This window comes from Salvia miltiorrhiza, chromosome 5 (assembly GCF_028751815.1).
Source record: "Salvia miltiorrhiza cultivar Shanhuang (shh) chromosome 5, IMPLAD_Smil_shh, whole genome shotgun sequence".
Lineage (NCBI taxonomy): Eukaryota > Viridiplantae > Streptophyta > Magnoliopsida > Lamiales > Lamiaceae > Salvia > Salvia miltiorrhiza.
In genome coordinates, this window is record NC_080391.1 from 24,046,609 (window position 1) to 24,070,535 (window position 23,927).

The 23,927-nt window shown below is 32.2% G+C and overlaps 1 long non-coding RNA gene and 1 other non-coding gene across 2 annotated transcripts; both read left to right on the plus strand.

Annotated features, from left to right (window-relative positions):
• Positions 1-176: 176 nt before the first annotated feature.
• On the plus strand, positions 177-2,129 carry LOC131024151 (uncharacterized). The gene is made up of 3 exons (XR_009101667.1): positions 177-621; positions 877-1,745; positions 1,836-2,129. It is a non-coding gene; the product is annotated as an uncharacterized LOC131024151 (long non-coding RNA).
• A 1,940-nt stretch (positions 2,130-4,069) lies between these two features.
• Positions 4,070-4,142, plus strand: TRNAK-UUU (transfer RNA lysine (anticodon UUU)). The gene has a single exon. It is a non-coding gene; the product is annotated as a tRNA-Lys (tRNA).
• Positions 4,143-23,927: the final 19,785 nt, after the last annotated feature.

Below are 23,927 nucleotides of genomic sequence, written 5' to 3' on the forward strand. Positions count from 1 at the left end.
TTAAAATCTGGGTGTATTCATTGAAGACTTTTAAAAGTCTACGAAATTAAAATCTGGGTGTATTCATTGAAGACTTTTAAAAGTCTACGAAAATCTAGAGGTATTCGTTCAAGACTTTTAAAATTCTATAAAAATCCAGAGGTATTCGTTTCAGACTTTTAAAAATTTATGAAAATCTAGAGGTATTTAAAAATCTATGGATTTTAAAATTAGACTGGTTTTCATTGATTTCATTCAAAAAATACACACGAACAAATCCGACCTCAAACCACGAGATTTCGGAAATCTTTAATGTAAAGTATAATTTTTGAGTATTTTTTTTTTCACCGAATGTTAGTTAGCGGTCTACTGCATCTTAGATCCAAAGCAAAATCGCCCAAATTTCCAAAATCCTGAAAATCAAAAACCTTTTCACATCTCTTCCCTTTAACTTTCTCTCACCACTCCTTCTCTCTTCACATGTATAAAATGAGGGAAGATGAATTGAACAAAATTGAATTCAGTCTCCCGGCCAATTAATCCCCCTGCGGTCGGAGCAGCATTTTTCAGATCGCGGCGGCGCAGCCTCTCTCAGATCTAAGCTGCGGAATCGGAAACCGGTATTGAATTCTTCGACAGCGGGTACGTCTATTGCTTTCGTTATCTGAGCTGGATCAATTGTGTTATAGCTTCCATGTGTGTTTGTTTGAGGCAGGAAAGTGGATTTTCAGTTCGAATTTTGCTATGTTTGAGCATCGTAATCGTGTGTTGTTGCTGTTTCAATGCTGGTGTTTTTGCTTGATCGCCGGTTTTGAGTTTAAAGTGATAGTTATGTAGTGGCTGATGAAGTGGTTTAATCGAAATGGTTGTTGATTGGCGTTTGCATTTGTTTTGCAGGTTGATATCTAAGTCCAAATGCAGCAAATGTATCGCTGGAACCCAGCGATCGCGAGGAGTTGTCTTAGCGCTCAATTAATTCCAACGAGTGTTGGGATGGTAGATTTCAAGTCCGTAAAAATCACGTCAAATTCTTGTTAAAATTCCTACAAAATCCGTTCAAAATCTATTTATAATTCTAAAATACATGAAGAATATCTGTGTGAAATCTGTAGATTTTTAAAATCTCTGAATTTTTAAAATCTATTAAAATCCTGAACGAATACACCCCCTTAGAATATGTCGAGATGATATCCATGAGATGCTATTAATTACGGATCGGGCTCATTTTTGTCCTTATTTTTATGTCGCAAAAGTATTTATTATTATTATTATTATTATTATTATTATTATTATTATTATTATTATTATTATTATTATTATATATTTGTTTTTATCCATCTAGTTTATACACCATAAGTATTTTAATTTGATAATTGTAATGTATTTTGAATTATTTCCATACGTCCTTATTTTTATGTCGAAAAAATCTTTATTTCTTAAGATACAATTTGAGCTGGATTATGCCTTTGATTTATTGACAATTGTAAAGCTTGTGCTTTTGTACCTTGTTGGCGTTGTGTTCATTTCCGATGTGTACATTTCTTTTGTTCTTAATGATGAACTATAAGATGAGAAACGAGATTATATTAAAATTGTTTCAGATTTGCAGTTAGCTCTTAGTTTAACGTAAGAGAAATATGATAAAGGGTGGATGTCCAAAAGTCGATTATCAAAAGAGTACGAAGATGGAGTCGAATCTTTCTTCAATTTTGCAATTACAAATGGAAAAGATCCTAACTCTATGCCTTGGCCGTGTGTAAAGTGTGGTAATCTTTTCACCGGCCTGTCAACATCATAAGAGCGCATCTTACATATAATGGAATAGATTTAACATACGCTAGTTGGATCTTTCACAGGGAGAGATATAGATCTCGCACAACTGATAAAGATGAAGGGAGTACCAGTGAAGATATATGAGGCTGATCTTTTCTTCCTCTTCTGTGAAACATTGAGTTGTTTGCCGCTATCACAATTTGATCTTCAGTGGGTCAGAGCTTTGTCTCCTTCCCATGTCTTAAAATATTTTTCTTATTCATGGTTTGTTTGACTAGAGGTCAAAGCAACTTTTTTTTTTTGAGGGAGAGGTCAAAGTAACTTTATATGATGATGATTGCGTAATACTTATGAATAGATTGAGATACTACTCTTTATTATTATTTTTATTTTTGTTTGAGATACCACTTATTAGAGGGACCCATAATTTATTAAGGGTAAATATTACAAAAACCCCTGAAGTATACTCACTTTATCAAAAATACCCTGAAACTTTCAAAATGTTCTCTAAACCCTCAAACTATCAGATTTTTATCAAATATATCCCGCATTTATTTTTCGATCACCAAAAATGTGATGTGGCTCGCCGGATGCCACAATATAATTTATATTTTATTTTTTTTAAATGCAATGACAAAAACGACGTCATTTCGTACCATATTATTTAAAAAAAATTAACTCTGAAATTTAAAATTGACTCCTATCGTGTTTGAAATTCATACTAATAACCTAGAATTAGGGATAAACACGGTAGAATATGGTACGAAACGAAGTCGTTTTTTCCATGTCATTTAAAAAAAATAGAATATAAATTACATTGTGGCATCCGGCGAGCCACGTCACGTTTTTGGTAACTGAAAAATAAATGCGGGATATATTTGATAAAAACCTGATAGTTTGAGGGTTTAGAAAATATTTCGAAAGTTTTAGGATATTTTTGATAAAATGAGTATAGTTCAGGGGTTTTCACGATATTTACCCATTTATTAAAGTCAATGCAATTAGGCCACAATTTATTAAAGGGACCCACAAGTTTGATTAAAATATGAATATAAACTTACCCAAAATAGATAGGACATAAATAGATGGACGAATCAAAAAGGCAAATAGGCCAACAATTAGTGGACGGAGGGAGTATATAAATCGATTGATCATGCCTAATTAACAATTGTTTGAACCTAAACTATATGACAAAACTATTCCTTGCAGGTACCAAAGTATTTGACTTTAAATTTTACATGCATGAATCTTGATAGTGGGTTGGATATTTGAAATTAGAAGTTACGATTCAATTCGTTTTCAATTAAGTATCGCCTCTTCATAGCGAAGATGACTTTGCATGTACTTAATTATTTTATTTTAATCATATGCAAAAACTTGTTTAAATTAATTTATTTTTCCACAAGACCTACACAATATGTAATAGAAAAATTAGTCATAATAGTTTTGTCAGATAAGTTCGGTTCTAAATTGGTTATGCTAATGACTTGCTCATGAAACATCAAAACCTTGCTGCTAATTATCATTTCCACATTTCATTATTAAGTTTGATAACATTGGTGGGACCTAACCGCACCAAATTAATGCACGTTAATGGTGTTGAGTTAATGGTGTTGAGTTGCATATAGTGAATGCTTATAGTGTCTACTGTTTTTCGCTAATTTTAATACTTTTAATATATATTAATCAAGTTAGTTAGTTACTTATATCAATTATCAAGAAATTTTTTAAATTTCAAACAATTTTAATAAATAATAGATTAAGTTTTATAAATGTATCTAGGTTAAACATAAGGGTGTATTTACTTTGATAGAAAAAGGTTAGAAAAAGTATATTTTTCATCATTTTCACATGTTTCCTATGATGGAAAATTTTCTCCGGTCAGGCTGAAAAATTTATTCGGGCAGCACCTTTTCACTCATTTTCTCACAAATGTTGGATAATATTATCATATTGGGAGGGTGTGAAAATATTTTCCAACATTTCAATTTCTTTATCCATCTATTTCTAACAAAGTAAACACATGATAAAAAAAGGAGAAAAAAATAATATTATCTCACCTTTTCAAATGAAAATTTTACTATCAAAGTAAACACACCCTAATAATTTGTAAACGTTCCCTTATACCTTATTATATCGCTAAAACTCATGTGACTCCGACAAGACAAGCCAGATATATTCAAATCTTGCTCGCATTCCATATTTGAAACTTCGTCTAAAGCTCGTGACTTTTACAAATATCTTGAAGGTCAACTCATTTTCAAAGCTCGATCTAAAACTCCGTTATATCTTAACACAATAATACTATTGAACGCAAGCCGTCTTAGCTCAGCTGGTAGAGCGCATGGCTTTTAACCATGTGGTCGTGGGTTCGATTCCCACAGACGGCGTCGTAGTTTTTTATTTTTGGGGAGTGATTTTTGGACACCAAGTGTCTTAGACACCTTCATAAAAAATCAATTTTTACTTGATGTTTAATTTGACTGATTTTTTGTTATTTAGTAATTTGTCTAAAATATCATTTCCAAAAATAAATTCAATTGATTTCGTTATTATTTTTAATTTATATATATTTTTATATAAAAAATTAGTGAACTTGGAAAGAAAATATTAAAATAATAACAAAATTGGTTGAATATATTTTTGAAAATAATATTTTAGATAAATCACTAAATAACAAAAAATCGATCAAATTAAACATCAACCAAAAACTGATTTTTTATGAAGGTGTCTAAGACACCCGGTGTCCAAAAATCTTTTGCCAAATAGCAACAAAATCAATTCATTGTAAATGCTTAAAAATAAAGGCACAAATTTTTTGGACACATGTATTTTGGAGTTTAAAATTAAAGAGAAATTGAAGAAGGCCCAGATACTTAGCGACTTAGCGTGATTTTTAATAGTATTAAATCTTACCTAATCTATTCCTCAAAAAGAAAAGAAAAAAGAAAAAAAATCTTACCTAATCTATATAGACAAAGAAAGAAAACTTAAATAAACTTTTCTGCCCAACTAAAATAGACTAATCGAAAATATGCTAATATTTTTTAAAGTTCATTCACTAGATTAAAATAAGAACAATCACAAAAACTTGGGTATAAGTGGTTGTACCGTACAATCGAGTTGACATGCATCCTGATTCGAACCCGCATTATGATTCAAATCGTGTAAATGACACTATTTGATTATACAAATGACATTGCCTATAATTGACAATATTTAGTTATATAAATGACACTGTAACATTTTAAAATGTTATAGTGTCATTTTCAATCTTATAATGTCATTTAAAATATTATAATGTCATTTACAATCTTATAGTGTCGATTACAAGAAGTGTCATTTACAATTATGCACAATGTCATTTACAATGTTATAGTGTCATTTATAAACAGTGTCATTTGTATAATCGAATAGTGTCATTTACACGATTTGAATCAAGATGCGAGTTTGAATCAGGATGCAGGTCAGGGTCTGGGTGCAGGTCAACCTGATTATACGGTACACCCGGTTATACCCAAGACCACCTCAAGAACATATGACGCCACATTCAAATTTTTTGTGTCAGTTTACACTCAAATAACCTTACCGAAATTTTCAAATGTTTACGACTTCAAAAAAGTATGCCTTCATTGAAATTTTAAAAAGGATTCGAGTTTCCCTCTAAAGTTGTATATAAAATACATTACATAGTTCAGTCAATCTATTCACAGTCTACACATTACATAATTCAGCCAATCCATTCAAAGCCTACACCAAAGACCAAAATGAGTAGAACATATCTAACTACAGTTGAAAGGAATTCTTTAGTGCGGTTTTTACTTCAAGACAAGAAGAATGACAAGCCAACAAGATCAAGACAGCCACCCCAAATTTTCAAGCTCAAGGAGAGTTGTTGCTTGATTGTTGGCAAGCAAAGAAACAACATGAAGATAGAAGTGCATAAGTTCAACAAGGCGTACAATATGTAGGCAAATGAGAATAAGAGTTCAAATAGATTTAGAGCTGATTGCAAGATTGAAGTTATCCAAAAGATCAACAATGAGAATACTAGCATGTGAAATTAATTGGAAGTAAGAGTATAGTGGGAGATGGATTAACTAAGGGTTGATCAAGCTCACACAAATACCATTAACTTGACCTAATAGCTCCTTACAAGTTGCTAAGGTTATAGTTTTCCCTTCAAGTTATAGAGTATGACAAAATTCTAATGACTTTGAAATTCAAAAACATGTACAACACAGTTCACATATAATGAGAAGCGATTTTACATCACAAAGAGTTCGCACATGTTCTACTTGACACCAGGAGAGGCAGAGCCTATCAAAACTTGTAAGAGTAAGATCACATAACTATTTACAATCTTCTCTAACGAATCAATTATAAAAGTTGATTAATAAATTCCTTATCACATTCAAGACTCAAGAGAATTACTTAACTCCAAAAAATACTTAAAGAATGACTTTTTATAATCCACCTATCACATTCAAGACTCAAGCTGAATTTATATCATGCATTCATGAATCAACTGAACAGTTATCACATTCAAGACTCAAACTGAACAACTAAACATGCCAACTATTGGCTAGAAAATTCACAAGAAACAAGCACAAGAAATCATGAATCACAAGCTTAAAGGCAAATTGATATCATTAAATGAAGCATGTGTATTCAATCAACTATACAAACCCTAGAATTGAAAAAGAATTAGACAAACAAAACTAAATAAATAGAAGATATAATTGAATTAAATAAACTGATAAAACTCTAAAAGGATTCAAGATGGACATGACTTGAATCTTCAATCTTGCGGAAATATATCGAATCCAAATTCTAAAAACTGATAAAACAATAAATTTTAAAGTTAGGGTATGAAAATATGTTTAATAGGGTCAACAAAATGACCTACCTATAAGCACATGGAATAACATAATACAAAACTTAAAAGATGAAAAAAAAACTCAAATCTGGACAAAATACGACCAATATCGGCCACTGAACACGTAAATCGCCGAGTTACAATTGCTCTGCATCACAAACTCTATTCGCAAAGTTTCTCTTAATTTAGAAATTAGAGATTTCGGTGATCAAGGCGACGATCATCGAGTTTTCACTACTGCGCACGATTTTCTTAATTTAGTCATATCTCATTCGTTTGAACTCTGATTTATGATCGGTTTGTGCCCACGAACTCTTATCGAGATTATCTACAACTTACATTCGGATCATATTCCTTAATCATCTTCAATATTTCTGTAAATTTCATCAAAGTACAAGGAAGTATCACATTTCACAAGATAAAACAATTCAAGTACAAAATAATTATCAAACACTCAATTCCATACAAAATTAACATTAAAAATCATATAAAAGTGAGTATAAAAAAAAAGTACTGCATTTCTTGATTCTATATCATTCCTTGGTTTTTAACCGGTATCTATTGATGTCATTTTTTATTCTATTCTTATTGCAAAATTAATGGTGTGTCTATAATCGTAACATGTGGTTTTGAAAATTATGTTTTAAGCTATGGCAACAAGAAATGTAACAAATTCAATTTCTTTTCATTCTATATCTCGGGAATTCGAAAGCATACCTACGCACTTAAACTAAAAACTAACTTTAAAATAGAAATTAATTAAGATTAATTTCCAATCTTTAAAATAGCAATTAAGATTAATTTCCAATCCTTAAATAGTAAATATTTATAATAAATTCATCAATATTAAATAAATTTCTGGTCTTGTGTTTGAATTCCATAAAAAACGAAAGTTTCAATTTTTTTTGTTCATTATATTTACAACAAATTTATCATGTTTCATATATAATTCATTATGTGTTTTTTTCATTTTAAGAATGATAAATAGTGGTTTTCCAATTCCCCTCGACTCGAATTGTTAACTTAATGGATGGAGGAGAAATCTCTATGAACTAAGTTATGCTTCGTTGTTACAAAATTAATTATGTGTTCGTAACTCATATATTTATATTTATATTTTAAACACAAACACTTGTGTGTGACTGATCTCATATATGAGATGAGACCAGTAGTGTAAGATAATATATATATAATAAAAGTATTCAAAGAAGAAAACATAAACAATGTTGTGGTGATCAGTTTTCCTAATAGAAAGCATATATAAAAACTTAATAGAAAATATGATATTTCTTAACAAAAGCATATCGAATTACTTTATAGGAAATATGATTTTTTTTTTACTAATAATGGTATTACTTGTATGAGATAACACTTTTAATCATATTTGGTCCGAACATATTTTGTCCAAATAGTATTATTGTATTAGTAAATATGATCAAAAGGTTTAGAATAAGTTGTATGCTCAAAAGTGTAAAAATAACACTCAATAGTAAATATGACTTTTCATAATAGCACAAGTTCTGTAACAAGAACCAATTAGCAACACTAAAATAGGACAAACTAAGGTGCTGCCCAAGAACAAATTATATATGATGTTCTTGTGATTACAAAATTGGAAATATATTTTTCATAAAATCAGATAATACTTTTCTTAATAGCAAATAAGATTTTAAGACTTTTTATTCGTAAATGAGATTTGTTTGAATGTAAATAATATTTTTTGTAAGATCAAATAATAGTTTTCTTAAGAGGAAATAAGACTTTTCTTAATAGCAAATAATACTTTAAGACTTTTTATTTAAGAATAAATAAAATTTTAAGACCTTTTTTAATAAATAAAACTTTCGCTTAAATGTAAATAATATTTTTCATAAAACCAAATAGGTCTTTTCTTGAAAGCTTTTATTTGGAAATGTGACTTTCATGTAATAAAGTTTATAATAAGAGTCAATAAATATTAATTAGTGGGTACAATGGTTAACATTTTAGTCTCTTCTATAAGAGGTTTAGAGATCAAATGCCAATTTAATCAAAATTTTTAATTACATTGATTAACACCACTATACATTGTTAGCTACTGAGGGATTTTGTGATTGGAGTAATATGTACACACATTTCTGGAGTCATGAAGGGAGTAAGGAGCATATTCATTCTATGACTAGTTGGAAGGAATTGGAAGATTGACTTGGACAGAGAAAGGGAATAGATGAAAGTGTGCAACTACAAATTGACAAGGAAAAACAACATTGGAAAAAGGTGTTGAGAAGAATAATTATAATTGTGAAGCGATTTGCTAAAAATAGTTTGCCATTTCAAGGAGATATTGGAATTTTTTTTGTTGAGAATAATGGCTTGTTCTTTGGAGTTATACAACGAATCTACACATTGTTCTCTTCCTCTACGAAGCTATGGAAAATTTTCAAAGACCATGTACATGGACATACAGTTAAGCCATTGTCACAAACTCGATGAGATAGTTATGTTGAGAGTGTTAGGGCTATAAAAGAGCAAATCGTAGAGATTCGAGATGCTTTACTCTTTCTAGCCGAGAATAGTGAAGATCCTAAAACACAAAGTGATGCTGAGACTTTAGCAACAAATGGAATCAACAATTTTGAGTTTTTGCTCGGAATAGTTATTTGGTATAAGATGTTACAATCAATCAACAAAGTGAGTAAATTTCTTCAATTTGAAGACATGGATGTTGAAATTGCTATTACACTTTTGCAAGGACTCGTCTCATTTTTTGATGATTTTAGAAAGCATGGGTTTCATCGTGCCATGGATCAAGCTAAAGAAATGGCAAGTGAGTTAGGTGTTGAAGCTACATTTACATAAAAACGCATTGTCTATAGAAAGAAACAATGTGATGTGATGAAAACAATAGTGATGTTAAGCATTCACCCGAGGAAGCTTTTAGAGTTGAGTATTTTCTCTTCATAGTTGATCAAGCACGAACTTGAAATTTAAGGAATATGATACTTTTTTTTGGATTTTTGTTAAAAGTGGAAAGTTGAGGACTGAGTCAGTTGAAAGTTTGATGAAGTCATGTATGAGCCTTGAGCAACATTTGAAGCACAATGGACATGCAGACATCATTGGAAGAAGATTTATGCACAAAACTGGTATGTCTGTAAAGTTATTTTTCAAGTGAAATGCCAAGAGTCATAGATATCCTACGATTTTTTAAGAGGGTAAATTGATTCCCAAATGCTTATATTGCCTACAAGATTTTATTGACCATACCAATTACAGTTGCATCAGCCGAGAAATCTTTCTCCAAGTTGAAATTGATTAAGACTTATCTACGATCAACTATGTCTCAAGATAGGTTGAATGGTTTGGCTATGCTATCAATTGAAAGAAAAATGGTTGACCAAGTGAATTACACAGACTTGATAGATATTTTTGTTAAAATGAGAAACTTTTGTCTATTTTGGAGTAGTTCTTTCGATATAATATTTCACTTTTTCATACTATTAATTTTCTTGCAATTCTTAAAAGTTAGTGTTTTAAAATATTTTGCTAGATATCAAAATTATCTTTAAAAAAATTACATTACAAGGGCTACTTTTAAATTTTTATTTAGGGCCCCAAGGAACACAGTTACGGCCCTGACTATAGCAATCTCTTTCTTTCTTTCTTTTTTTATGGGAAGTTGACAAGCTAATTTTGCTAACAACTCCAAAAGGCTTTGAATTTGGTAGATGTTATCCATACTCCATAGTCATAGGTAGGTGGAAATGGCACTATATCCACTTTTGATAAATACAATACTACTTTTATTTTGTTTGACCGCGTCCATCTAGACCTAAATACTAGATGAAATTACCATATACTCAACTAATACAAATTTTAAAAAATTGGTTTTAGCTCAATCCGCTAACCAAATATCATATTCATGTTATTTTCATACTCCACTATATGAGCTCAAGTTCAAATTCAATTGGTAAAAAAATATGAGAAGATGCGCGATCACGCTATTAGAAATTTAGAACACAATCCATGCTCAACTCAATTAGTGCTCATTTTAGTAACTTTTTTCAATTTTAAAAAGCAACCAATTCCATTAGTAGAGTAGATCATTCGAAACAATTAATATATATAATATATTTCACAACCATTATGGAAAGTTAAAAGACTTTCACACGACTCTATGTATTAGCTGCAAACTCACGATCCTTAAAATCGCACTACGACAAGCATGTTTTATTATAGCAGTCACAAATTCTTTCTGCCTAAATCAAAACACTTAACCCTCAAAAAAAAAAAAAAAAAAAAATCAAAACGCTTAGCTCATGCATTATATATGAAGATTGTCATAGCTATACAAATCCTACCACACCAATCCCAAATAATTAACAAAACTTGATATGTTAAAAATGTCAAAACAGCAGCATATTCTAGTCTGCTCACCTAAATTTATATGACTTAATCCCATCAAAAAATGGTCATATTGTAGTCGATATATATCTCTTTCATCTATCCTCTAATGGCGTACGCCATTACTTCTCTACATATTATGAGTGATTTTACGCCAAAACTACTGCCATTAATGCCTGTCCCATATCACACCACAAATCCTATTTCACATCACCACTATTTTTCAACATTTCAATCAAATAAATTTTACAATGTTTAGGTATAAAAACAAAATTTGAGGGAATTGCGTATTCTTCTTTCAATCGTCACGTCACCTATGTCATTTTCATTGCCAACTACCTTCCATTCCTTAAAGTAATTGATATACAAAGAGAAACATTTACATATATGACCCACCCAAATCCACCTCTACATTCTTTTCATCCCTCCTTATTTCATGCTTATTTATTTTGATAATCAAAGAAAATGTATCTAGATTTATTTCTTACCAAAATTGACAAGGACATGGCAAATTAAAATGAAATAGAAGATGATGCATAAAATTGACATGATTTTCTTTGGTTGGTATCAACCATCAAACCAACTATTAATTCCATGTAGTTGTTGGCCATGTAAACCCATTAATTTAAATAAATATATTGAAGATATGCAAGAGTTCAGCAGTGTCACCTCACATGAATAGTACTAATGCTAAATTTTAGAAAGACGAACACTTGTTTCTTTTGGATTTTTCAAAATTTTCCAGCCAAGCCAAATTCCACATCTCCCTCACAAGAAATAGAAGTCTTTGGAATAATTAATTCGATATCATTTTTTTTTTTTTTTTTGTGATGTTTCTAAAGTGTTGGTCTTAGGTCTATATGGGCATAAGCCCGGTAGTCGGAAATATCAAATTGAAAATTTGTGTTATCATTTGCAATTTTAGTCAAATTAAGCTTGTGATTTTTGGTACAATATAATGAACTCTCGTAGATATATTATATCTTACCATGAGATTGTTCATTAAAACAGTATGAGCTCAAATATATATATATCAACCATAGATGATAGATGTAACATATTAAAATTTGAAGCAAATGTTTTGTTTGATAAAAAATTGAAGTCAAGGCAATCTCAAATTAATTAGTTTATATGTAAATGAGGTATAGCTGAAGTGGCAAAACTAAAGCACCCGAAGACTCTTCTTTGTAAGAGGTCTTGGGTTCAATTCCGACTGTGTGCGATGTAGTTTTTCCACCTTTGTGTGGATAGTGGTCCCGTCTGCGATTATTTTCCAATCTTCGTGTGATGTAGAGGTCCCGTCTGTGTACAAATGACTTATTTCATTATATAATAGACATCCTTTTGTAATTCTACAAAAAATAAAATAAAAAATTAACTGATTTATATCTTCGTCGCTAAAACATAAATTAGATAAACATATTCGAATCCCTCCATAAAAAGGTATTCAAAAGGTTTAACAAGTATATTAAAAGTAACATGTTTAATTTTTATGATAGCTAGCTTATCATTAAGGATGTTAGGGGCGAGCAAATCTAAATCGGATCGGTTACATTGATTCGGACCGATAGATCTATACGGATCAGATCGATCCAAGATCACACACGATTCGGGTGGGATTTATTTTTAGGGATCGATTATTTTTCAGATCGGTTCGGGTCTAAACCTGCTCGAACCCACTAAACTCGGACCGACCTGTACCTATAAAATACTGTAATTATTTAATCTATATTTTTATAATAAATAAACTGATTTTTATCTAATATCTAACTTAACTAAAACTTGGTAAAAGCTAAAAAAATCGGTCCCCTCATTGTTCTTCAAATCAAACCTAATTAATTTATATCTAACCGAATTATTTAATTTATATTTTTATAAATTAATTTTATAATATATAAATTAATTTATGTTTTTGTTATAGTTGTGAATTAAGAATATCTGAGACCGAGAAATGTGTTTATATGGAATTTTTCAAATTTTAATTCTAAAAATTGGGTGTAAAATAATAATAATAAAAAAACACAATTTGATAATTTTGGCAGGTCGGGCCTGAACCGAACTGGACCCGATGTTAGGCTTCGGTTCAATCCATCCAGAAGCAATTTTCGATTCAGGTCGGTCCGTCTTAGGCTGTCAATCGGCCCAATTAGGTTGTCGGATTATTTGGGTGCGGGCTAATCGGGTTGAAATTTTTTTGAGTTATAAATTTTCAACCCTAGCCCTAAATGTTTAGGTTTCAGGCTAGTCCATTAGGCTAATCAGGCTAAATATATATTAAAAAAAATTAATTAATATATTTCTTTTGATAATATTATATTTGTAACAAACAAATAAGCGCATAAATATGTGATGTTTCAACATTGACTTACATAATAACTAATATGCAATTCTTAGAGATATAAAGATGAACATATTTTTGTTAAATGATTATCATTTTCTAATTTTTACATCTAAACGTTTTATGTTAAGTATTGGATTAAAAATACAGAGAAGTGAAATGATGAGTATAACTTTCTAATATTAAATCAAAATATATTTCACAAACTTTTGAAAAAAAAAATCTTATTATGCTAATTTTTAGAAGCAAAACAATGAAGTTGGAAATCAAATAAGAAGAAAATTTTCATACAATCAAGCTAACACATTATTTTCGGATTAGTCTTATAGAGTTCGGACTATTTTCAGACCAATCTTATTGGGTGTCGGATTATTTGATTACGGGCTATTCGAATTATAATTTTATTGTATTGAAAATTTTCATTTTTAATCCTATCAAATTATCGATCTAATCAAACTTAACTCACATCTTTCGGGCGGAATCGACATTTCTAGTAGTAAACTCATTTTTTAAATACGCACTGGCCGAATCTTCTCAATAGTCTCTGTTTGAACTCGAATATACATTTGAATTATTCGTTTCTTCAATATAAAGGTTTATTTTAACTTTCAAACGTATTATCATTCAACGCGTGAAAATGTTCTTATCCCTTTCACTTTGATACCTATTTGATTTAGCGTCTTTTCATACAGAAAAGTATGTAATAATGGGGATAATTAATTGCCTATAAAAATTGAAATTTGATCAAATTTCAATTTTGCACATGTAATTTGTGATGATTTAAGATGTGTGGAAAACTTTCTTTTAAGAATCTCATAAAAAAGTCTATGCAGACGGCATACCAAATTAATAAAGATAATCGGAAGAAATTAAAAATACGTTGGGTTCAAGCTTTTTAAGTTTACAAATTCATTAAGGTATAACGTGTTTAATCAGGTTCAAGTTTTTTAAAAATAGTTATAACATTCATCAATACTTTTTTTTTTGATCGGGAACATTCATCAATACTAGCATCTGCACATAGAAAATATTTTTATATTTCTTTATATATATAAAATTGATACCAACTCAATTATCATATTTATAAATATAATGAAAATAATAATTTTAATTGAATATATTTGAGTTCAATATAGAAAAAATAAAGAAGAATTCAGATAATAATATTATGAAAAAGAAAATAAAATTAAAAAAATAAAATAAATTAAAAGAAAAAATGAAAATAAAAACGAAAATAAAAAAGAATTAAAAAATAGATTTATTCAAAAAAAGATGAGGGAGGAGAGATAATTTGTTCAATTTTAATCTTTTAAACAAATATAACTTTTACATTTAAATCAATATTTACATAAAATATAGTATCAAATTAAGCTGTGATCTTTAATTGATGGTGCATGTCAAATATTTTATAATTAATCAAATTACATAACTTTAAAAAAAAAAAGATAAAGAAAAGGAAATAAAAAATATAGTTTACAAATAAACCTTCAATTTTATTATAATTATAAAATTATCACTTAATTTTAAAATTGATTTCAAATTAAAAATTATCTTTTTGATATATTATAGATTAATTCATTCAAATTTTCAATTTATTTTATAGGAAAAAAAATATTATCAATTGAGTTATACTTCATTATGGTCAACTTCAGTTTAAAATTAGGTATTATAACAAGTGCTAATATATCAAAGTACCCATTTTCTTATAACAAAAATAAATTTTACCCACTCAAATTAAAACTTAAAATTTTACCCATTTTTTTGTTGAATGGACTAAATTACCCTTCTATATAAATGGGCAAACCCTAATTTTCTTTCATTCTCTCATTTCTCTTTCTCTCTCTCTCTCTCTCTCTCTCTCTTCTCTCTCTATACACGGCCGGCCCTCTCTCTTCTCTCTCTTTCTCTCGATCTTTCTCTTCCAAGCGGCGCCGCCGCATGCTCCCACGACCACCGTCAACTCCGTCCTTCACCACGCCGCCGCCTCAGCACGGCCACCACCAACTCCGTCCTTCACCACGCCGCCGCCTCAGCACCGATTTCTCTCTCTCTCTCTCGATCTCTCTCGATATCTGCTTCCGATCGCGTCCAGCGGAGCCTGGCCTCAGCCGCGCTGCGCCGCCCCGTCCTTCACTACGCCGTCGCCCCAGATCTGCATCGCCCGCGTCGCAGAGGCCGAAGTCTCTGTTATTTTACTAAGGAAAGAGACGGGGGAGTTGAGATCGGCATGTTCATGACACCGCTTAAAATGGATGCTTTTGCAGCTGCCTTCCACCAAAATCATACATCAATAGCAGCTTGTAATCTTTTCTGGAATTTGACGTCTTCGATTATTACTAAGATTTCCTAATAATTCTTGATCTACTTGTTTGCATCATAAGTAGTTGCTGGATCTATATCACTTTACTAGTTTGTTTCATAACATTTCGTATTGTAATTCAAGAAGAAATATAATCACGAAGAAAATAATCGCGTGAAGTCTCTGGTGATTTAGTTTTTGATTTAGTTTCCTGATTTGGGGAAATCATGCCCTAATTTGAGATGAACTTGGGGCTTTTTTAAATTTTTCTTATTTTGGGGATTTTTGACGTTTACAAGCGATGTATTTCGTTTCAAGAAAGGAAATGTAATAAATTTTCTGCATAAACTTTGCTTTGATTGAATACTAAGTATATTGGATCACAGATTGAAGAAATTGATGAAAATCGCTCAATTTTGTACAAATGTTCTTGAATTCACAACTGAATTATCGGCGTTGGTTGTGAATTCACAACTTGAAAAAATATTGATTGTGAATTCAAGTTTTATCGGTTGTGAATTCATAACTTGAAATAGTGTGGATTGCGAATTCACAACTAACACTATTTATAGTTGTGAATTCAAACTTTAAAACTTGAATTCACAACCAATACTTGTTATTCAGTTGTGAATTCGAGTTTTAAAGCTTGAATTCACAACCAAAATTTATTTTGGTTGTGAATTCGTGGGTATTTGTAAAAAATTTATATGCAAGGGTAAAATGGTCAATGTGGGTATTTTTTTAAGTTTTTATATTAGTGGGTAAAATTTATTTTTACTATATAAAATTGGCTATTTTCAAAATCCACTCTTATAACAACCCAGTTTAAAATTAGAGTGGATTTTGAATATAGCCTATTTGTTTTAGTAAAATTAAAAATTGTCCACTAACATAAAAAAAAAAAAAATGACCACTGTTACCATTTTACGCTTTAAACATCACCCCTTTAAAAATTCGCGCATTTCACAACCAGTCGAATTCACAACCAAAATTTTTTGGTTGAGAATTCACAACCAAAATTTTTTGATTGTGAATTCACAACCAGAATTTATTTTGGTTGTGAATTCAATAATGCTATTTGGATAAAATTTGTCCGGACAAAATATGATGAAATACTTTATAAAATAAATTTATTTAAAAAAATTGGTTCAAAATAAAATAGAATTTAGCTAGTTTTATTATTTTCTTTCTATTATCATTTTTTTGTAATTTTTTTAATAACCTTTTTAATTATTATTATTTTTAAAGTACACAAACTACAAATAAAATAATAAAAAATAAAAAAATTATTAAAAAATTACGAAAAAACTACAATATGGAGAAAACAATAAAACTAACTAAATCCTTTTAAACTTGAATCAAAATTTACAAATAAATTGATTTTTAAAAAAATTTAACCTTATTTTTGTTCGGACAAATTTTGTCCAAATAGCACTACTATTGTGAATTAGAGTTTTTAAAGTTTGAATTCACAACTAAAACTAGAATTTATTTTGGTTGTGAATTCGAGTTTTAGTTGTGAATTCATAGACCTGGTTGTGAATTGAAGAATATTTAATTGTGAATTTAAGAACATTTTGTTGTGAATTAATAAATCTGGTTGTGAATTCAAGAACCTTTATACATAGTTGCGTGTATTTCATCAATTTCTTCATTACTCGTATTTTTTTTATTAAAATCAAATTGAATTCAACTAATCCCAAACTATTATTAACACCAACTACCTCTTTTCACTAGCTTATTCAATTCAACCCAAGGAAAAAAAATGAAAATCAAACTGAATCAACTGTGGCCTGCACTTGAAGCACTAGGAAGGTCGGGACGGATCAGTGATGCTTTGAAGCTGATTGGAGATATACTTGTGGAGGCGGATGATCTGATTTGGCGAGCTCTTCTTAGTAACTGTATCTCCTCTACGCCGCCGATTTCAGAGGATCGGATCTCCTCCGCCGCCGCCTCATTCTCCGCTCCTGAGACTTCTGCCAAGCCGCGAGATCTACGTCCTCGGAGCTGCTGCCGCGCAGCCGCTGGATAGAGGGAGAGAGGGAGAGAGAGAGAAGAGAACGAGAGAAGAGAGACAAAGAGAGAGACAGGGGAGAGAAGAGAGAGAGTGTGTGAAATTTTAATTTTTGGGGGAGGGGTTTCTGACTTTTTGCTCAAAAACTAACTATTTTTTAATATTTTTATTTCATAGGCTAGATTTTAATTTTACAATATCGCTATCGAGCCCTGCAACTTTGTACTATGAACTCTGCAATTTTGAATTTGCTCTGCAGTCTGTCAGGTACGTGGACTGGAAGTTAGCATCTGATCAGCTGCTTTTGGGTTCGCGATTGGATCTGCACATGCTGCTGAGTCTTCTTCTTCTTCTTCATCTTCATCTTCTTCTTCTGCTGAGTCTTCTTCGTCAGTTGAATCAGTACCTCATCAACTGGTTATCCTCTTAAGCTGGATCTTCACTTCAGTTGGAATTCCGTCTTCAGCTAAAACTCCTTCAGTAGAATCTTCTTCTTTAGCTGAGATAATCTCTTTTCTTTATACTATCGTCGGCTAGTTTCGCTCATCTACCGTATTCATTTATTCATTCTTTGGAAGCTACGCAGCTGGAACTTCTAGCAGCCTTTGTTTTGTCGATTTTATATTTTTCCTTGTGGTTTCTGTTGGACGTTGTCACTTTTGGGCAATGTCATGTATGAGATATTGGTTGATATTTTATTTACAGATTGGGGGTCTACCTAACCTCCCACCCTTCGGGTGTTCAATAATAAAAAAAAAACCTTCTAGCATCCTTTAACTTCTTGATAGAATTTCTCTAACTCTTATTTCACTTAAACTTTAATTTCAACTTATTGTACTTTAGCTGAGAACTTCCTAATATTTTAGCTAGTTTAATCATCATCGAGATTTTAATATTATTAAATTTTAACATCTTCAAAATCAGAGAATTTTCAAATAGTAATGTATAAAGAACCTATATTTCATATTTTACCTAAGGTATATAAAATACCATAACCGTAATTGATTGGTGCCTTACCAAGAATGGTAAAAGTTGTTCTATTAACAAAATAACAAAAAAAAATAAAATAATAAATACTCACGCATGGACGCACAAAGGTAATGAGTATTGAACTTTTAAGGAGCGTTCTTTTTAGTTGTAAATTTATCATGAAAAAATGAGGTATAATCAAAATTTCACTCTTTAAATCATTATTTTCTTTTCCTCATTTCCTACTTGACCCTTACTTATTCCTCATTTTCACTACAAATGAGGGATAACATTATCACACTATTTTTGGAGGGATAATATTATCCCTCTTTTATAGTGTAAAGGAGGAATGAGTAAGGATCGAGTAGGAAATTAGGAAAAAATTAGAAGGATTTAAAAGGTGAAATTTTGTTTATCCCTTATTTTTCCATGATAATTTTACAACCAAAGAGAACACACCCTTATTTTTTATATTTGGTAGAAAAGGTTATTGTGAGTCTTATTTGGCCCAACTCCATGGAAGCCCAAACCCACACACCAAAGCCCATCCTGGCAGGCCCATATCCTAGCCTACTTAAGCCTCTTAGCCCTAATTGCTAAGTGAGGGAAAGTGTGCAGAGAAGAGGCAGCTTGAATTTGAAATTGGGAGAAGCTATTTTCTCTTAGTGAGATAAAGGAAAGACGCAGTTGAGTGTGAGAGAGAAGACGACTGTTGTCGCTGTCCTTGTGTGATCGAGCGAACCGTGTTCTCTATCTCTCCATTCACCTTCCTCACGTGGATCGAACAAGAAGCTTCGTGTCTTGCTTGTTCTCCCCCTGTTTCGTGTCTTCCCGACGCAGCTACTGTGTGGAGCCGCCGGAGAGGGTCAAGGGTGTCGTGGGTGCGTGGAGCTACCGGAGTTAGTTGTGGTGCACGTTGTTGTGCGCTTAAAGAAGGAAACGAGACTGAGCCGAAGCTTTGCCCCCTGCTGCTCGTGTTGCTACAGCTGGAGCTGGAACGTCGCCGCGGCGCAGCTGCTCCCAGGGAAGTCACTGCTGCTGTCACGCTCCTGTTGTTGCTGCTGCTCTCTCCCTCCAAAGCTTGAAGAGCTCGTTGGCTTCGTGCTAACGAGTACGTGGACGACGACGTGCCGTGTTAATACCCAACAGTGGTATCAGAGCCACGGTTGGTATGTCGTCGCGTCGCTGACCTGCTGCATCGGAACGCAGCGATTCAAATCGCTTTTGGTAAGTCGAGGTTCTGATCTTAGGACCTCGCTCAGGTAAAGTGGCGAAACCTCCCCCGTTGTCTTATATTTAGAAAACTGCCGAGTGGTGCAGTTTAGGCTTGGGTTTGCTGTTGTTTCCCAATGTGCGTTTTGATTTGGGAGTAATTTGATTTAAGCTGTGTACTTTTATCTTATTAATCTGAAAATTGTTGTTTGCCTCGTGAATCTGCTCTGTTTTGTGTTTTTTCCGCTGCATTTGTGATTCTGTGAAGGCATCTTAGTGTTTGGTCTTGGTGTTTAGCTTTGTTGTGTCTTGCTGTGATAACTTGGTATGGCGTCTTTCTTTGGTATGGCTCATTTTGATGGAAAATCCGATTTTAGTATCTGGAAGCAGAAGATGAAGTGCATTTTAATTCAGCAACATGTGTTTAAGGCTGTTGATCATTCATATGCTGATAATGAAACTGAAGAAAAGAAATCTGATATGAATGAACTTCAATTGTCCTCTATCATACTCAACTTATCTGACTGTGTGCTTAGAAAAGTAGGAGTATGTGATTCTGCTAAAGATTTGTGGTGTAAATTGGAAGAGCTTTACACTGAAAAGTCGCTACCATCCAAATTGTTTTTACTCGAAAGATTTTTTCAGTTTGAACTTGATTTGTCTAAGGATGTAGACGAAAATTTGGATGTGTTTTCAAAACTTGTGCAAGACATTAAATTGACTGGCGATGAACACATTGATGAGTATGCCCCTATTGTGCTGTTGAATGCTATTCCTGAGTCTTACAGTGATGTCAAGTTTGCTATTAAGTATGGTAGAGACAACGTGACTTTTGATACTGTTGTGAATGCTTTGAAAAGCAAGGAACTTGATTTGAAGCATAATGTTGGGAGGGAATCCGAGATGAAGGTTATGCATGTGAGAGAGAGAAATCAATTTAGGCCTCAAAAGCATGCTAGTAACCAAGATAATGATGACACTAAGAAGAAGAAGAAAAAGTCTTATAAGACAAGGACTAAGAAGTGTTATAACTGTGGTAAACCAGGTCATTTTGCTAAAGACTGTCCTAGTTCTAGTTCTAGTTGTAGTTCTAGTTCAGATGGTGAATCAGAGTCTGATGGTGATTTGCAAAATGAGCATGCTAATTTGGCTTCTTGTAGTGATAACATGGGTGATTTATTTTCGGTGGTTGGAGCATGTGATAACAACCTGTTGAAATCTATGCATTCTGATTGTCTGTGTGAAAGTGAATGGCGTGTAGATTCTGGTTGCTCTTTTCATATGTCGCCATTTAAGAATCTGTTTTCAAACTTTCAGACCGTTAGTAATGGCTGTGTGTCTATGGCTAATGGTGCAAAATGTCATGTTGTTGGCATTGGTGATGTGCGTCTTAAGTTTGAGTCTGGATATGTTTTCACTTTGAAGCATGTTAGGTATGTGCCTGATTTGTGTTTTAACCTCCTGTCTTGTTCCGCCTTAGAGAGTGATGGGTTAGAAGGTAGGTGGGGAAATGGTCTAATGGAGATTATGAGAGGATCCTTGATTGTTTTCACAGCTGAAAAACGTGATAACATGTATGTCTGCCTTGCTGATCCTGTTACTGTTGTGTCTAACTGTGTGGATGACACCCAAGTTGAAAGAGACTTGGATTGGTGTGTGTTTTAGTCTGTCTTATGATACTGCTCACTTTGAGGTGGAGTTGTTCACCCCTCTTAGTTTATGTGACCTGAACTTTTGTGCTTCTGTGTGTTTGAGCATTGTGTTGCTCATTTAGTTTGCTTGTGATGCCTTTGTGACTTTACAGGTTTGATCTTTGTGATTGTCCAACTGTGTGTTGAGTCTGTCCTTCGTGATCTGCGTGGTCTTTTAGGATTGTTAGATCTTAGTGATCTATGTGTTCTATGTGTGTTCTACTGGTTGCTTTATCTTGTGTGATTTGCAGGTGTTTGGACACGGTTAGTTTACACGGTGATCTGTGTGATCGGAGCTTACTTTGTGTTTGCTCACTTGTTTCCCTTGTATTGTCTGTGTGATTTTACAGGGATCTCGGCAATGATGAATCCCATTGTCCTTCTCATTTGTGCACCACGATTGGGCCAAAGGTGGAGATTGTGAGTCTTATTTGGCCCAACTCCATGGATGCCTAAACCCACACACCAAAGCCCATCCTGGCAGGCCCATATCCTAGCCTACTTAAGCCTCTTAGCCCTAATTGCTAAGTGAGGGAAAGTGTGCAGAGAAGAGGCAGCTTGAATTTGAAATTGGGAGAAGCTATTTTCTCTTAGTGAGATAAAGGAGAGGCGCAGTTGAGTGTGAGAGAGAAGACGACTGTTGTCGCTGTCCTTGTGTGATCGAGCGAACCGTGTTCTCTATCTCTCCATTCACCTTCCTCACGTGGATCGAACAAGAAGCTTCGTGTCTTGCTTGTTCTCCCCCTGTTTCGTGTCTTCCCGACGCAGCTACTGTGTGGAGCCGCCGGAGAGGGTCAAGGGTGTCGTGGGTGCGTGGAGCTACCGGAGTTAGTTGTGGTGCACGTTGTTGTGCGCTTAGAGAAGGAAACGGGACTGAGCCGAAGCTTTGCCCCCTGCTGCTCGTGTTGCTACAACTGGAGCTGGAACGTCGCCGCGGCGCAGCTGCTCCCAGGGAAGTCACTGCTGCTGTCACGCTCCTGCTCTCTCCCTCCAAAGCTTGAAGAGCTCGTTGGCTTCGTGCTAACGAGTACGTGGACGACGACGTGCCGTGTTAATACCCAACAATTATGAGTATAATTAATCCAAATCCAAAGATAAGGTTAATCATTGTAGGGTGTGGTTCTAAAGAGAACTATATTATTTGTGAGAACATGAGAATCATCAAATCTAATGCATTCACTATAAAAATTAATGCATTCGCGGTTAAAATTAATACACTAAAAAAATAAAAATAAAAAATTGCTCCCTTCAGAATTCGATCCCAGATGATACATTCATCTAACAAGATGATGCATTCGAACCCAGGTGATGCATTGTTAACCTCTCCCCAGCATTCTATTAGTATTTGTGAACGGTCTAGAAAGTCAAATGGCTAGATATACCAAATAGAAATAAGAATCGAATATTTCAAGTGGGACGACAACAAGAGACAATAACAATCGAAAGAGAGTGTTTAGAAAAGTAAAATTGCCAAAAAGAAAACAGAAGTGGGGCTTGTAACTAGTTTTAAAAACAAATTAACTAAAAACAATTGAAGATTCCACACGAGCAATGAATTCAACTTTATTCTAATAATAATTAGTATTTGGATCTCGTGCAATGCACGGAAATATATTTTTTATTTTATATATTTATATAAAAATTAATACTAATTTAAATATCATACTCATAAATATAATAAAAAATAATTTTAATTAAATATATTTGAATTGAATATTAATAATAAAAAAATAAAAAATAATGTACAATTATAAAATTTGATATTATGAAAAGCAAAAAAAAAATGGTTAAAAAAATAAAAAATACTAATAAAAAAGAATTTAAAATACATTTTTTTAAAAAGATGGGAGAGGAGAGAGAAATTTATAAAATTTTAATATTTAAACAAATTTAATTTGTACATTTTAACTCAAATATTTGTATAAAATATATCAAATTAAAGCTCTTATTGTGATCTTTAATTTGATATGCATATTAAATATTTTATAATTAATCGAATTTCACAATTTTGGAAATAAATAAAACAACAAATAAGAAGTAAGAAATGGAAAATAAAAAGAAAAATATAGTTTAAACATAAACCTTCAATTTTATTATAATTACAAAATTGCCACTCAATTTTGAAATTGATTTCAAATTGAAAACTGCCTTTTTAATATAGTATAGATTTGGAACCTAAGCTTGATTTGGCATACCACCATGTTTTTCGCCACAAAATTTTCTTTTAAATATATATATATAGAGAGAGAGAAATGATATACTACATACCTTATGTGAGCTCCTTATGTGAGCACTGCTCACGTTTAACCCTCATTAAGCGTTTATTTTTATTCTAATACTTCATAAATTGATATTGAGATCGTTAATTTTATAAATTACATAAAAAT